This window comes from Elephas maximus, chromosome 11, assembly GCF_024166365.1.
Source record: "Elephas maximus indicus isolate mEleMax1 chromosome 11, mEleMax1 primary haplotype, whole genome shotgun sequence".
Classification (NCBI taxonomy): Eukaryota; Metazoa; Chordata; class Mammalia; order Proboscidea; family Elephantidae; genus Elephas; species Elephas maximus.
This window is the reverse complement of record NC_064829.1, coordinates 109,661,518-109,678,404: the sequence shown is the minus strand read 5'-3', so window position 1 is coordinate 109,678,404 and position 16,887 is coordinate 109,661,518. Positions and strand designations below refer to the sequence as shown.

The 16,887-nt window shown below is 43.1% G+C and overlaps 1 long non-coding RNA gene across 1 annotated transcript in view; it reads left to right on the top strand.

Moving 5' to 3' along the window:
* The first annotated feature begins 10,022 nt into the window (after positions 1 to 10,022).
* LOC126084976 (uncharacterized) overlaps positions 10,023 to 16,887 on the top strand; it is a 138,372-nt gene continuing 131,507 nt past the window's right edge. The window contains exon 1 of the long non-coding RNA XR_007519150.1: positions 10,023 to 10,392. This is a non-coding gene — a long non-coding RNA (uncharacterized LOC126084976). The remainder of the gene's footprint in view (positions 10,393 to 16,887) is intronic.

The following is a 16,887-nucleotide window of genomic DNA, read 5'->3' as shown; positions in this document are numbered from 1 at the left end:
CTAGCCAGAGCAATTAGGCTAGATAAAGAAATAAAGTGCATCCAGATTGGTAAGGAAGAAGTTAAAGTATCTCTGTTTGCAGATGACATGATCTTATACACAGAAAACCCTAAAGAATCCTCAAGAAAACTACTGAAACTAATAGAAGAGTTCAGCAGAGTATCAAGATACAAGATAAACATACAAACAACAGTTGGATTCCTCTACACCAATAAAGACAACGTCAAAGAGGAAATCACCAAATCAATACCACTTAAAATAGCCGCCAAGAATATAAAATGCTTAGGAATAAATCTTACTAGAGTTGTAAAAGACCTATACAAAGAAAACTACAAGACACTAGTGCAAGAAACCAAAAGAGACCTATATAAGTGGAAAAACATACCTTGCTCATGGATTGGAAGACTCAACATTGGGAAAATGTCTATTCTACCAAAAGCGATCTATAGATACAATGCAACTCTGAACCAAATTCCAATGACATTTTTTAATGAGATGGAAAAACAAATCACCAACTTCATATGGAAGGGAAAGAGGCCCCGGATAAGTAAAGCATTACTGAAAAAGAAGGACAGTGTGGGAGGCCTCACACTACCTGATTTTAGAACCTATTATACCACCACAGTAATCAAAACAGCCTGGTACTAGTAGAACAACAGACACATAGACCAATGGAACAGAATTGAGAATCCAGACATAAATCCATCCATACATAAGCAGCTGATATTTGAAAAAGGCCCAAAGTCAGTTAAATGGGGAAAAGACAGTGTCTTTAACAAATGGTGCTGGTATAACTGGATATCCATTTGAAAAAAATGAAACAAGACCTATACCTCACACCATGCACAAAAACTAACTCAAAATGGATCAAAGACCTAAATATAAAATCTAAAATGAAAAGATCATGGAAGAAAAAATAGAGACAATGCTAGGAGCCCTAATACATGGCATAAACAGTACATAAAACATTACTAACAATGCACAAACACCAAAAGAGAAACTAGGTAACTGGGAGCTTCTAAAAATCAAACACCTATGCTCACCCAAAAAAAAAAAAAATTTTTTTTTTTTTTTTTAGACTTCACCAAAAGAGCAAAAAGATTACCTATGGACTGTGAAAAAGTTTTTAACTGTGACATTTCCGATTAGCGCCTGATCTTTAAAATCTACGTTTTACTGCAAAAACTCAACCACAAAGAGACAAATGGCCCAACTGAAAAATGGGCAAAGGATGTAAACAGGCACTTCACCAAAAAAGACATTCGGGCAGCTAGCAGATACATGAGGAAATGCTCACGATCATCAGCCACTAGAGAAATGCAAATCAAAAATACAATGAGATACCATGTCACTCCAACAATACTGGCATTAACCCAAAAAACACAAAATAATAAATGTTAGGTTGTGGAGAGGCTGAAACACTTATACACTCCTGGTGGGAATGTAAAATTGTACAATCACTTTGGAAACCGATTTGGCACTTCCTTAAAAAGCTAGAAATAAAACTACCATATGATCCAGCACCCCCACGTGTCTGTCAGTTTGTCATACTGTGGGGGTTTGTGTGTTGCTGTGATGCTGGAAGCTATGCCACTGGTATTCAGATACCAGCAGGGTCACCCATGGAGGACAGGTTTCAGCTGAGCTTGTAGACTAAGACAGACTAGGAAGAAGGACCCGGCAGTCTGCTTCTGAAAAGCATTAGCAAGTGAAAACCTTATGAATAGCAGCAGAACATTGTCTGATATAGTGCTGGAAGACGAGCCCCCCCAGGTTGGAAGGCACTCAAAAGATGACTGAGGAAGAGCTGCCTCCTCAAAGTAGAGTCAACCTTAATGATGTGGATGGAGTAAAGCTTTTGAGACCTTCATTTGCTGATGTGGCAAAACTCAAAATGAGAAGAAACAGCTGCAAACATCCATTAATAATCGGAACCTGGAATGTACGAAGTATGAATCTAGGGAAATTGGAAATCATCAAAAATGAAATGGAATGCATAAACATCGATATCCTAGGCATTAGTGAGCTGAAATGGACTGGTATTGGCCATTTTGAATTGGACAATCATATAGTCTACTACGCAGGAATGACAACTTGAAGAGGAATGGTGTTGCATTCATCGTCAAAAAGAACATTTCAAAATCTATCCTGAAGTACAATGCTGTCAGTGATAGGATAATATCCATACGCCTACAAGGAAGACCAGTTAATACAACTATTTTTCAAATTTACGCACCAACCGCTAGGGCCAAAGATGAAGAAATAGAAGATTTTTATCAGCTGCTACAGTCTGAAATTGATTGAACATGAATCAAGATGTATTGATAATTACTGGTGATTGGAATGCAAAAGTTGGAAACAAAGAAGAAGGATCAGTAGTTGGAAAATACGGCCTTGGTGATAGAAACAATGCCGGAGATCGAACGATAGAATTTTGCAAGACCAAAGACTTCTTCATTGCAAATACCTTCTTTCACCAACATAAACGGCAACTATACACATGGACCTCGCCAGATGGAACACACAGAAATCAAGTTGACTACATCCGTGGAAAGAGACGGTGGAAAAGCTCAATATCATCAGTCAGAACAAGGCCAGGGGCCGACTGTGGAACAGACCATCAATTGCTCACATGCAAGTTCAAGCTGAAACTGAAGAAAATCAGAGCAAGTCCACGAGAGTCAAAAAATGACCTTGAGTATATCCCACCTGTATTTAGAGACCATCTCAAGAATAGATTTGATGCATTGAACACTAGTGACCACAGACCAGACGAGTTGTGGAATGACATCAAGGACACCATCCATGTAGAAAGCAAGAGGTCACTGAAAAGACAGGAAAGAAAGAAAAGACCAAGATGGATGTCAGAGGAGACTCCGAAACTTGCTCTTGAGCGTGGAGCAGCTAAAGCAAAAGGAAGAATTGATGAAGTAAAAGAACTGAACAGAAGATTTCAAAGGGCCTCTCGAGAAGACAAAGCATTATAATGACGTGCAAAAAGCTGGAGAAGGAAAACCAAAAGGGAAGAACATGCTCGGCATTTCTCAAGCTGAAAGAACTGAAGAAAAAATTTAAGCCTCAAGTTGCAATAGTGAAGGATTCTATGGGGAAAATATTAAATGATGCAGGAAGCATCAAAGAAGATGGAAGGAATACACAGAGTCATTATACCAAAAAGAATTAGTTGATATTCAACCATTTCAAGAGGTGGCATATGATCAGGAAGAAATGGTACTTAAGGAAGAAGTCCAAGCTGCTCTCAAGGCATTTGCAAAAAACAAGGCTCCAAGAATTGATAGAATATCAACTGATATGTTTCAACAAACAGATGCAGCGCTGGAGGTGCTCACTCATCTATGTCAAGAAATATGGAAGACAGATTCCTGGCCAACTGACTGGAAGAGATCCATATTTATGCCTATTCCCAAAAAAGGTGATCCAACCGAATGTGGAAATTATTGAACAATATCGTTAATATCACACACAAGCAAAATTTTGCTGAAGATCATTCAAAAACGGCTGCAGCAGTGTATCGACAGGGAACTGCCAGAAATTCAGGTTGGTTTCAGAAGAGGACGTGGAACCAGGGATATCATTGTTGATGTCAGATGGATCCTGGCTGAAAGCAGAGAATACCAGAAGGATGTTTACCTGTGTTTTATTGACTATGCAAAGGCATTCGACTCTGTGGGTCATAACAAACTATGGATAACACTGAGAAGAATGGGAATTCCAGAACACTTAATTGTGCTCATGAGGAACCTTTACATGGATCAAGAGGCAGTTGTTCGGAGAGAACAAGGGGGATACTGATTGGTTTAAAGTCAGGCAAGTTGTGTGTCAGGGTTGTATTCTTTCACCATACCTACTCAATCTGTATGCTGAGCAAATAATCCGAGAAGCTGGACTCTATGAAGAAGAACGGGGCATCAGGATTGAAGGAAGACTCATTAACAACCTGCATTATGCAGATGACAAAACCTTGCTTGCTGAAAGTGAAGAGGACTTGAAGCACTTACTAATGAAGATCAAAGACCACAGCCTTCAGTATGGATTACACCTCAACATAAAGAAAACAAAAATCCTCACAAGTGGACCAATGAGCAACATGATGATAAATGGAGAAAAGATTGAAGTTGTCAAGGATTTCATTTTTCTTGGATCCACAATCAACAGCCATGGAAGCAGCAGTCAAGAAATCAAAAGAATCATCGCATTGGGCAAATCTGCTGCAAAGGAACTCTTCAAAGCGTTGAAGAGCAAAGATGTCACCCTGAGGACTAAGGTGCGTCTGACTGAAGCCATGGTATTTTCATTCACATCATATGCATGTGAAAGCTTGACAATGAATAAGGAAGACTGAAGAAGAGTTGACACCTTTGAATTGTGGTGTTGGTGAAGAATATTGAATATATCATGAACTGCCGAAAGAATTAACAAATCTGTCTTGGCAGAAGTACAGCCAGAATGCTCCTTAGAGGCAAGGATGGCGAGACTGCGTCTTACATACTTTGGACATGTTGTGAGGAGGGATCAGTCCCTGGAGAAGGACATCATGCTTGGCAGAGTACAGGGTCAGCGGAAAAGAGGAAGACCCTCAATGAGGTGGATTGACACGGTGGCTGCAACAGTGAGCTCAAGCACAACAACGATTGTGAGGATGGCGCAGGACCAGGCAGTGTTTCGTTCTGTTGTGTATAGAGTCACTATGAGTCAGAACCGACTCGATGGCACCTAACAACAACAACAATGATCCAGCAATCCCACTCCTTGAAATACACCCTAGAGAAATAACGGCCTTTACACGAACAGATATATGCACACCCATGTTCGTTGCAGCACTGTTTACAATAGCAAAAAGACCGAAGCAACCAAGGTGCTAATCAACGGATGAATGGATAAATTAATTATGGTATATTCACACGATGTAATACTACCCATCAATAAAGAGCAGTGATGAGTCCCTGAAACCTTTCATAACATGGAGGAATCTGGAAGGCATTATACTGAGTGAAATTAATGAGTGGCAAAAGGACAAATATTGTATGAGACCACTATTGTAAGAACTCAAGAAACAGTTCAAACGGAGAAGAAAATATTCTTCGATCGTTATGAGGGTGGGGAGGGAGAGGGATATTCACTAATTAGGTAGTAGACAAGAACTATTTTAGGTGAAGGGAAAGACAACACACAATACAGGGGAGGTCAGCACAACTGGACTAAATGAAAAGCAAAGAAGTTTCCTGAATAAACTGAACGCTTTGAAGGCCAGCGTAGTAGGGGTGGGGGTCTTGGGGTCATGGTTTCAGGGGACATCTAAGTCAATTGGCGTAATAAAAGTCTATCAAGAAAACATTCTGCATCCCACTTTGGTGAGTGGTGTCTGGGGTCTTAAACACTAGCAAGTGGCTATCTAAGATGCACCAATTTGTCTCAACCTACCAGGAGCAAAGGAGAATGAAGAACTCCAAAGACACAAGATAATTATGAGCCCAAGAGACGGAAAGGGCCACATAAATCAGAGACTATATCAGCCTGAGACCAGAGGAACTAGATGGTACCTAGCTGCATCCAGTGACTGCCCTGACAGGGAACACAACAGAGAATCCCTGATGGAGCAGGAAAGCAGTGGGATGTGGACCTCAAATTCCATAAAAAGACCAGACTTAATGGTCTGACTCAGTCTAGAAGGACCCCAGAGGTCATAGTTCCCAGACCTTCTGTTAGCCCAAGACAGGAACCATTCCCAAAGCCAAATCTTCAGACAGGGATTGGAGTGGACTATAAGCTAGAACATGATGCTGGTGAGGAGTGAGCTTCTTGGCTCAAGCAGTCCTATGAGCCTATATGGACAGCTCCTGTCTGGAGGGGAGATGAGAAGGCGGAGGGGGACAGCAACTGGCTGAATGGACACAGGGAGTACAGGGTGAAGAGAAGGAGTGTGCTGTCTTGTTAGGGGGGGAGCAACTAGGAGTACATAATAAGGTGTATATAAATTTTTGTATGAGAGATTGACTTGATTTGTAAACTTTCACGTAAAGCAAAACAAAAAAATATTATACACGCAAAAAGGTGGCATGATGAGGAAGAAACAGCCTAAATATCCATCAGTAGATGAATGTGGTACATACAGTATTACTGGATCATAAAGAGAGATAAAGTCCTGATAACACACCACAACATGGATGAAACTTGAAAACTTTATGCTGAGTGAAATAAGTCAGTGACACAAGGACAAACACTACATGACCTCACTTACATAAAATATGGAAATATATAGAAACCAAAGGTTAGTAGTAATTATGGCGGTGAGGAGCAAGAGAATTTTTGCCTAGGAGGCATTGAGTTTATGCTAATGGTGGTGGAATAATTTGTAAAAGAGTAATGATAACAGTCGCGCAACACAAAGAATGTATTTAATGTCACTGAATTATGCATGTAGAAGTTGTTGAGTTGGCAAAAAAAAAAAGAGGATGATGTTGGCTGTTGGTTCTGCATAAAAAAAAAAGTTTTGCATAGATGCCCTTTATTATGTTGAGAAACTTCCTTTCTATACCTATTTTATTGAGAGTTTTTATCAGGAATGGGTATTGGACTTTGTCAAATGCCTTTTCTGTGTCGATTGTGATGATCATGTGATTCTTTTCTTTCCTTTTATTTATGTGGTGGATTACGTTGATTGATTTTCTAGTGTTGAACCATCCTTGCATACCTGGTATGGATCCTACTTGGTTGTGGTGAATTATTTTTTTTTTGATATGATGCTACATTATATTGGCTAGAATTTTGTTGAGAATTTTTGCATCTATATTCATGAGAGATATTGGTCTGCAATTTTTGTGTGTGTGTGTGGTGTTTTTGCCTGGTTTTGGTATCAGGGTTATGCTGGATTCATAGAATGAATTCAGAAGTATTGCTTCCTTTTCTATGTTCTGAAATAATTCGAATAGTGCTGGTGTGAGCTCTTCTCTGAATGTTTGGTAGAATTCTCCAGCGAAGACATCTGGGCCAGGGCTTTTTTTGGTTGGGAGTTTTTTTTAGTTACCTTTTCAATCTCTTCTCTTGTTATGGGTCTGTTCAGATTTTCCATGTCATTTTGTGTGAGTTCGGGTAGGTAGTGTGTCTCTGGAAATTTGTCCATTTCGTCTAGGTTTCAAATTTGTTGGAGTGTAGTTTTTCATAATACTCTGTTACGATCCTTTTTATTTCAGTTGGGTCTGTTTTAATGTCCCCCATTTCATTTCTTATCTGGGTTATTTGTGTCCTCTCCTGTTTTCCTTTTGTGAACTTGGCCAGTGGTTTGTCGATTTTGTTGATTCTTTCAAAGAATCAACTTCTGGTTTTGAGTCTTTCTATTGTTTTTCTATTCTCTATTTCATTTATTTCTGCTCTGATCTTTATTATTTCCTTTCCTCTGGTGGCTGGTGGGCCTCTTTTGCTGTTCTCTATTTGTTCAGGCTGTATAGTTAATGTTTTGATTTTATCCCTTTCTTCTTTTTTGATGTGTGCATCTATTGCTATAAGTTGACCTCTTATGACTGCCTTTCCCGTGTACCAAAGGTTTTGGTATGATCTATTTTCACTTTCATTTGATTCTAGGAATTTTTAAAATTCCATTTCTGATTTCTTCTATTACCCAGTGGTTGTTAAGCAGGGTGTTATTCAGTTTCCATGCAATCGATTTTTTTCCCCTTACTCTTCGTATTGTTTATTTCTGCTTTGATGGCTTCGTGCTCAGAGAAGATACTTTATAATATCTCAAAGTTTTGGATTTTGTTGAGGGTTGCTTTGTGGCCTAAGATGTGGTCTATCCTGGAGAATGTTCCATGTGTGTTGGAAAAGAATGTGTACTTTGCAGCTGTTGGGTAGAGTGTTCTATATGTGTCTCTGAGGTCAAGTTGGCTGATTATGCTCTTTAGCTCTTCTGTACCTTTGCTGAGTTTCTTTCTAGATGTTCTGTCCTTTACCAAGAGTGGTGTGTTGAATTCCCTTATTATTGTGGAACTGTCAATTTCTGTTTTCAGTGCTGTTAGAGTGTGTTTTATGTACTTTGGAGTCCGGTCATTGGGTGCATAGATGTTTATTATGGTTAAGTCTTCATGATGGATTGTCCCTTTAATCATTATATGGTGCCCTCCTTTGTCTTTTAAGGTGGGTTTTGTCTTTTTTGTAAATTTGGGTTTTTTTCCTACATTTCCCCCCACTCTGTTAGGGGCCCTCTGTTGTGATCCCAATCAGAGCATACAGTAATGGTAGCTGGGCACCATCTAGTTCTTTTGGTCTCATGACCTTGTAAGCTGTGGTTCCTGTGCTTCATTAGTCCTTTGGATAACTGCTCCTTGAGTCTTTGGTTTTCTTCACTATCCTTAGCTCTGGACGGGAAGAGACCAATAGCTATATCTTAGATGGCTACTCAACAAGGAAACCATCAAATTCTGGGAAAACATGGTAATAAATGTGCCTGTTGGCTTCAATCTCCAGCATGACTTCACTGATGATAGTAGTAACAGGAATGACTTAAGCTTGTCCCACACACAGGAAGAGGTCCTGGGTAGTAAGCAGAAGCCATGGTGTCGCTCACCATCATTTTCAATCCAGTGTCACCAACTTCTAGCCAGATAGGCAGCCAGGAGGTGTGATAGTGCAAAAGTCCAAAGGGCTAAGCATTGACTGAGAACCTCCTGAAGTGCTGGGGGAGCATCAAGATGCCAACGTTGTGGAAAACACTTTACCATGATCAAGCACATAGGACTTGAGCAGGATAGGTTTTAGAAAAGCCTTTTCATATAAATCTAGAACACTCTGAAGTTCTTTTCATATCCTGGGAGGCTGAATAATGACCTCAAAGATATCCAGAGCCTAATCTGTGAATCCGCCTTTCATATGACAAAACGGACTTTGCGGATGTGATGAAGGTAAAGGTCTGGAGATGGGGAGTTGATTTTGGAGCCTCTGGCTGGACCCTGAGTGGATTCACAAGTGTCCTTAAAAGGGAGGCAAAAGGACAGAGTGAGAAGGACATGTAAGGACAGAAGCAGAGGAGAAAAGTAGGTGTGATGCCTGGCCAGGAGCCAAAGAATGAAGACAGCCTCCCAGAAACTGGAAACGCAAGAAACTCTCCTGAAGGAACAAGGCCCAGTGATACCCATTTTGAACTTCAGGACTGTACAAGAAGAAATTTGTTTTGCTTTAAGCCACTAGTGATAATTTATTACAGAAACCACGGGAAGCTAATACAAGTACCAATAAAGCCAGCAAAAAATTTGAATCTGTACATTTTTAAGCATTAAGATTCAAATTGTTTTTTCTTTCAAAGCTTCTTGTTCCAGCAGGCATACAAGAGGATTTTCATTTTTTGGCAACAGGGCCTGAAAAGTAACTTCTGATACAATGAAAATAAGGACTCCTCTGAGACCCCGTATTAAATCGAGGTCAGTAACAGGAAGGAAAGAAACTGGGACCCAACCCAGAGGGAAGTGACCGAGTATTAAATCGCGGTCAGTAACAGGAAGGGAAGAAACCTGGACCCAACCCAGAGGGAAGTGACCAAGTATTAAATCGAGGTCAGTAACAGGAAGGGAAGAAACCTGGACCCAACCCAGAGGGAAGTGATTTCTCAGGGGGTCTCAATTAACTTTGGATGCACAATGCCAACGGGCTCTCCAAGTATGTAGTCAAGGGATCTCACCATCTCCAGCACTCTGGCATCTGGCAAGGGACAGAGGACAGGGAACTAGTCAAATGCCTGGGCATAAATCCGATGCCAGTGTGTTCTCAGTTGGGTAGCTTCTGGGGGAAGAGGGCGTGCATTCAAGAAGGGAGTGAGCCACAAGCGCAGACACAAATCTCAGGGGGGCAGAGGTGCGCTAATCTGTAGAGGGGGAGCAAGATGAGCGGACTCACAGGGCACGAGGCCCCGGGGACAAGGGCAAGAAAAAAAGGGCAAGAGGTCGATTGAAATCCATTGCGTGGGGCGGTGGGGCAGTGTAGACAATCAGGAGCGATTGAAGGGCGTCGGAACAGTGGAGGCAGGAAGCTTGAGCTCAGGGCATTACGCGAGCGATTCGAGAGAGGAAGGGAGTTTGCGCGCTCGCGGGCGTGCTAGCCTAACAAGGGGATCCGAAACTGCAACCTGGAACGGGTGGCGAAATCAGGGAGGAGACAAGAAGGGGGTCCAATTGAGGGGAGCAGTTTCCAGAGTGAGTGTCGGGGTTTTCCGGCGTCTAGCTCCGAACGCGGAGAGACGGGTGGAGCTGGCTCTCTAAACGTGACCTAGGAACCCACAGTTACGGTATCTTCTAATAGCGCCCTAGAAAAGCCAAATCTCGCCCTCATCCCCAAACCTACTTTGGCCAAGGCAGCAAGTTAAGAAGATCTTCAGCGGATTTTCAAGTGAGTGAAGGAGTCTGGGGCAGGTGTGGCGGGAGGGACCTATGTTTGTGGATTGAGAGCCGAGATGACCTCGGAGTGTGCCAGCCCAGAGGAACAGAGAAGGGTTGGGAGGATGCTAGTAGGTAAACTTAGGGATAAAGGTGACTTTCAACGGGTCGGGGCTACTTACACACAATTTGGTTTCTTCGTATACAAAACGGTTCTAGAGTACAGAATGATCAAGCACACTAAATATGGTTTTTGGACGCTTTTAGAATTGAAATTCACAACACTTTGCGAAGAGGGGCGAGTTTGCGACCTCTCGTGCTGTCAAGCGGTGGTGCCGGAGAAGCCCCGGGTACTGAAAGTGCAGCCTCTAGGAAGGGTGTGGGATAAGGGGCGGGGCCGGCAGGTGCCCAACGAAGGAGGGGCTGTATCCAGAGCGTGGGCCGCGGGGATTTCCACCGTGCAGCTTCGGGCCGCGGAGAGATGGGTGGAACTTGCGCTCAGAGCGTGGATTCAGGCCCGACAGATTTCCCAAGTCCTGGGAACGCTTTAGAAGCGCAAAATCTGCGTCCTGGTCTCCGGAAATCTCCGTCCCCGGAGCCTGCAAGGTGGCTAGAGCCCGCAGCCTTCGTTTGTAAATGACAGTTGCGGAGGCTGAGCGCAGTGGCAGAATAGGAACGTGGGGCGAGGAGAAGGGGCCAGGAACAGGCAGGCGGGGATTCGGAGCGGGAATGATCTGCCGGTAGAAAGAGCTCAGGGGATCCGAGAAGGGGAGTGAGTGCGCAGAGGGAGTTGAATGCGCGCTACCGTGAGCGTGGGCCACTTCCACACACTTTGGTTACTACTTAGAGCAAACAGACAAACAAGACCCCCAAAATGGCCTCTGTAGTATAATGCCAGGAGCTTTGGTGGTGCAGTGGTTAAGCGTCTGACTGCTAATGAAAGGGTCCGCCACTGTAACTCACCAGCCCCTCCGGGGAAGAAAGGTGTGGCAGTCGGTGTCCATAAAGATTACAGCTTTGGAGGCCCTATGGGGCAACTTCAGACTTCCCTCTAGGGTCGCTAAGAGTCGGAATCGACTGGACACCCTATCGATATAGTATAATGCTATGGCGACGGCATGTGTTACACAGCAGAACTGCTCCATGCGGTTTTCCTGGCTGTAATCTTTGCGGAGGGTCCCTTGCGGAGAAGTGGTTAACAAAAAGCTCAGCGGTTCAAACCAACCAGCCACGAATCTTCTGGGGAAATATATGGCAATTTCCTTCCATAAAGATTCACAGCCTTGGAAACCCTATGGGGCAGTCCTACTCTATCCTATAGGGTCACTAAGTGTTGGAATGGACTATAAGGCAAGAGTTTTTTGTTTGTTTGTTCGATTTTGGAGTATAACATGCTGTTTCAACTATAAACAAACATGGCCGTTCAGTAGGTCCCCCGCCCCACCCCCGCCACATAAAGTTCAGTTTTATGTGAAACCAACCAGAATTTTTAAATTGCACGTTGAAGCCAACTGGCAAGAATGAGTCCACCATTAAAGACATCTAAACATCAAGGAACTTGTCGGCACCCTGTTCTTCCAGCCATGTGACAGGAAAAGACAGTATTGTGAGAGGACCTACCTGTCACTGCTGAGTCACTGGGTGGTGTAAATGGTTGAAAGCTGGGCTGTAAACTGCAAGGTTGGAAGTTCATCCCCACCCAGAGGCAACTGGGAAGAAAGACCTGGGAATCTGCTTACGAAAAATAGGGCCTGGTAGTCTGTCTGTGCAGCTGAACACCCTGGAACAGAACGGCCCATCGAGTGTGGTTTTGAGTCAGGAGGGAAAAGAGCCAGAGCGCTGCAGGCTGTCAATGTCCAGAGATGTATAAGGGAGGGGTATCGATCACTTCCTCCATCCACCCAGATCTCTCTTTACTCATTCAGGGGTTCCTCTCACCCACAGACTTTATCACCTGCACAATTCTCTGCCTATCACATTTTCCTCTGGGATGTTTCCTCCCCCAGTAGACCCTCTCCTGTGCCCATTTCCCCACATTAGACCTCAGGGCTGACATCTCTCCTCTGGTCCTCTTTTTCCAACCTCCCCTCAAAGCAGGAAAATTGCCTTCAAACTGCCCACAGTTTGTATTATGCCCCCTCATACAGCTTCCCCTACTGAGACAGAAGTTCTCAAAGCTCCCCACAGGCTCTTAATTCCAGAGTTTGAAGCTCCCCCATTCATACTCAGGCCACTCAGCACACACTTCTTCCTTCAATAGAGGTCCTCCACCATCTTAGCCCTCTCCACTCCTCAGGGTCCAGAACAGAGACCCTGAGCCAAACCTGAGAAGGAAGTCAGCACAGAACCAGGCCAGGAGACTCCACGTCATGTACTAAAGAGAAATATGTGTACTTGCTCAGTTTCAAATCTGTATTCTGTGTCATGCATTCAGATTTGGCAAAATGAACAGAGCGAAGAGTTGAGAACAGAAATGCCCCCCCAGTTGTTGTTGATAGGAACGGGAGTAATTAGTGAGGAAGCAAAGACAGGAATCTCTCATCCACAAAAATATGGGTATTGTATCATGCTGGTTTAAACGTCATATTTCTGCATCAATCATTGCTGTTAGTCTCCAAAGCAGCATCTTTTAAAAAAGATATGCAATGCTATTTTGTAAAGGTTTCCCATTGATCTGCCTGTTTAGATATGTCCGCAGGCGATGATTCGTAATTAAACTGCAATCCCAAAAGCTGGTGGAGCACGTCATCTTCTTAACGAGATGTGTGATGCTATTTCCTGAAGGTGTCAAGACAAGTTGCTAATATAGGATGGGAGCAGTCTTGTAAAATATGTGGTGCCATTTTAGAATGATATTAGGACAATCCCGCAGTTAGATACCTGCACCATCCACAATACCAGCTGTTGTTTTCTATGCATTATCTTTTTCACAAAAAACGTGATAATGTTTCAGGAGGAACTGGTTGTATAGATTCACGGCCATCTTGCCCAGAACAAATATAAGAATCATCTCCATTAGTGATATAGACATCTGGTCTAAGAACAGCATGGACTGGTTCTTTGGACCTTGTCATTAATTTTTCAGTTAAAACGATCCTCATCTGATCCTCGAAAAATGCACTCATGATATCCCTTAGCATCCCCTTTCTCCATCCTATTCACATTATTGTCAGCTGAGTAGAGCAGTGTAGAGTACAGTAGAGTAGAGTAGAATAGCCTAAAGAATTGAGGACAGAAATATCCTCACCAGTGGACAGCAACACCAAAATCTCCTCTCCCACCAGAAGAGAGCGATCTCGCAGAGCTTATACTTAGCATTTAAGCACACTTGATGGCTAGTAGGATTCCAACCATCATCTTTTAAAAAAAAAAAAAGAAACTCTTTTGTAATGATATTGCAACAATTTACCTGTGTAGATACCTGCACCGTGGATATTAGTAATTGAACCATAGTCACATCTATTGGCTGACGACACATCCTCTTTTTCACAACATAGGTGATGACGTATTTGAATGGTGTCACAATAAACTTGTTGTGTAGAATGGGAGCAATCTTCTCCAGTACAAATGTAAGAAACTTCTCGTTAGAGGTGCAGGTATATGTTACAAGAACCCCATCCACTGGTTATCTCTGTCATTAACTGCTCTTGGAAAATGATCATTATCTTATCCGCAAGAAATTCACTCGTGATATCAAGGAGAACTGCAGTCACAATATCCCTTACTTTTTCCATTGTCCCATCTATTATAAATAAAATCCTTGGAGACCATAAAGCCTGTGTCAGTGGGCTTCAGTCCAGGATATGAAGCCAGCGAGAGTCAGCCTTTCTTAGATTTGCTGCTCCCCCTCCACAGGAAGTGAGCCTGGCCAGGGAGGAGAGCCACAGCGGCCTCCTGCCTTTTCCTCCCTCTTGGTTTTCTAACTCCAGGTATTTGCACATTTCATTAGGATACTTTGACTTCTCCTGCCACCTTTGAAATCTTCCGCTCAGCTCTTTTTATTCATCTTATCTTCCATTTGCTTTAGCTGCTCTATGTTCAAGAGCAAGTTTCAGAATCTCTTCTGACATCCATTTTGGTCTTTGTTATCTTCTTAATGACCTTTTGCTTTCTTCACGTATCATGTGCTTGAGGTCATCTCACAGCTTGTCTGGACTTCTGTCATAAGTGCTCACTGTGTTCAATCTATTCTTGAGATGGTCTCAAAATTCAGGTGGAATGTACCCAAGGTCTTATTTTTGGTACCCGTAGACTTGTTCTAATTTTCTTCAACTTGCACATGAGCAATTCATGGTTGGTTCTGCAGTTGGTCTCTGGCCTTGTTCTGACTGATGATATTGAGCTTTTCCAGCATCTCTTTCCACAAGTGTAGTCGATTAGATTCCTGTGGTTTCCCTTTGGTGAGGTCCATGTGTATAGTCACCGTTTGTGTTGTTGAAAAAGGGTATTTACAGAGAAGAAATTGTTGGTCTTGCAAAATTTATCAGGAGATCACCAATGTCCTTTCTGTAACAAGATCATATTTTCCAACTACACATTCTTCTTCTTTGTTTCCAGGTTTGTATCCTAGTCACCAGTCATTATCGATGCAACTTAATTGCATGTTGATCAATTTCAGACTGCACAAGTTGGTAAAAATCTTCAATTTCTTCAGCTTTGGCATTGGTGCTTGGTGTGTGAATTTGAATCACAGTCCTTTTAACTGGTCTTCCTTGTAGGTGTGTGGATATCTTCCTCTCACTAACAGTTATGCACATCAAGATAGATCTTGAATTGCCCCTTTTGGCAATGAAAGCAACGCCATTCCTCTTCAAGTTGTCATTCCTGGCATAGTAGAACACGTGATCGTCTGACTCAAAAAGGCCAACACTGGTCCACTGGATCTCATTGATGTGTAGGCCATCCACCTTTATGTGATCCTTTTCATTTCTGCCCAGTTCCAATTCTCCTAGATTCATACTCAATACATTCCAAGTTCTGATTATTAATGGCGGTTCACAGGTGTTATTTTCTTTTTGAGTTGTGCCACAAGAGCAAATGAAGCTCTTAAAAGCTTGACTCCATCTACATTATTAAGGTTGACTGTCTTTTGAGTGGAAACCCCGATGGCATAGTGGTTAAGTGCTATGGCTGCTAACCAAAAGGTCCTCAGTTTGAATCCACCAGGTGCTCCTTGGAACCCTCTGGGGCCATTCTACTCTGTCTTGTAGGGTTGCTATGAGTCAGACTCAACCGCAACGGGGATTCTTTGTTTGGTCCTTCGAGTAGGCAGCTCTTTCCCAGTCATATTTTCAGTGTCTTCCAAGCTGTTGGGTTCCTTTTCCTGCAACATATCAGACAATATTCCTCTGTTATTCATAAGGTTTTTACTGGCCAGTCTTCTCAGAAGTAGACTGCCACGTCTTTCTCTTTAGTCTATCTTAGTCTGGAAGCCCTGCTGAATCCTGTCCACCATGGATGATTCTTCTGGTATTTGAAATACCAGTGGTATAGCTTCCAGCATCACAGCAAAATCCAAGTCACCCCAGTGGCAAAAACCTTCAGATGCGTGGGGGCTAGTAGGCTAGGAGTCTGGATTCAGGGCACCTAGTCTAGGAGAAGGCTATCTGTCTGTATCTTCTCTGGGGGCAGGCCCTGGTTATCAGTCTTCTCCTGGTCGAAGGGCTTCACAGCCCAGGGACCTTGAGTGAAAAGGCTGTGCTTTGCTCCCGGTGCATCTTTCTTGGGGGTGGGATTAAAGTTTACAGACTTGAGAATCCTATGGGGGAGTTCTTCCCTATCCTATAGGGTTGCTATGAGTTGGAAATGACTCTAAGATATAGGCAGTTTTCTTTTTGAGAATTTAATGTGCTACTTCCAGAACTCACTAGATATTTGCCCCACCAGAGGTCTATTTTACGTTTAAAAAACTACAGGTTTCCATTTGTATATTGAAGCCACGGTGCACAGATGAGTCCAGTTTTGAAGATTTTTAACCTCCAAGGAACTTGTCAGTGCCCTGTTCTTCCAGCCACATGACAGGAAAAGACAGTATTGTGAGAGGAACTGCCTGTCTCTGCTGAGTGTCTGGTGGAGCAAAAGGCCGAAGGCTGAGCTGTAAACTGCAAGGCTGGAAGTTCATGTCCAGCCAGAGGCACCTGTGAAGAAAGGCCTGGGGATCTACTTCTAAAACATGGGGTCTCCAGGAGTCAGAGTCGGTTCTGTGGCAACTGGTGGTAGACTGGTGGTCTCTCTGTGCAGCTGAACGCCACTGAGAAAAAAGGGCCCATCAAGTGTGCTTCTCTCTCCATTTGTTCTCCACTGACAGGGTACAGTGGTTTCTGTCATAGGTGTTGGTAATGGGATGGTTTCTTTGAGTCAGGAGAGAAAAGAGCCAGAGCACTGCAGGCTGTCCATGTACACAGAGGTCCCTGGAAGAGGAGCTGTGTGCCTTCCACTTGGATTGATCTCAACCACTTTCACCTACCCCCGGTCAGGTCTCTCTTAACCCATCCAGTGGTTCCTCTTG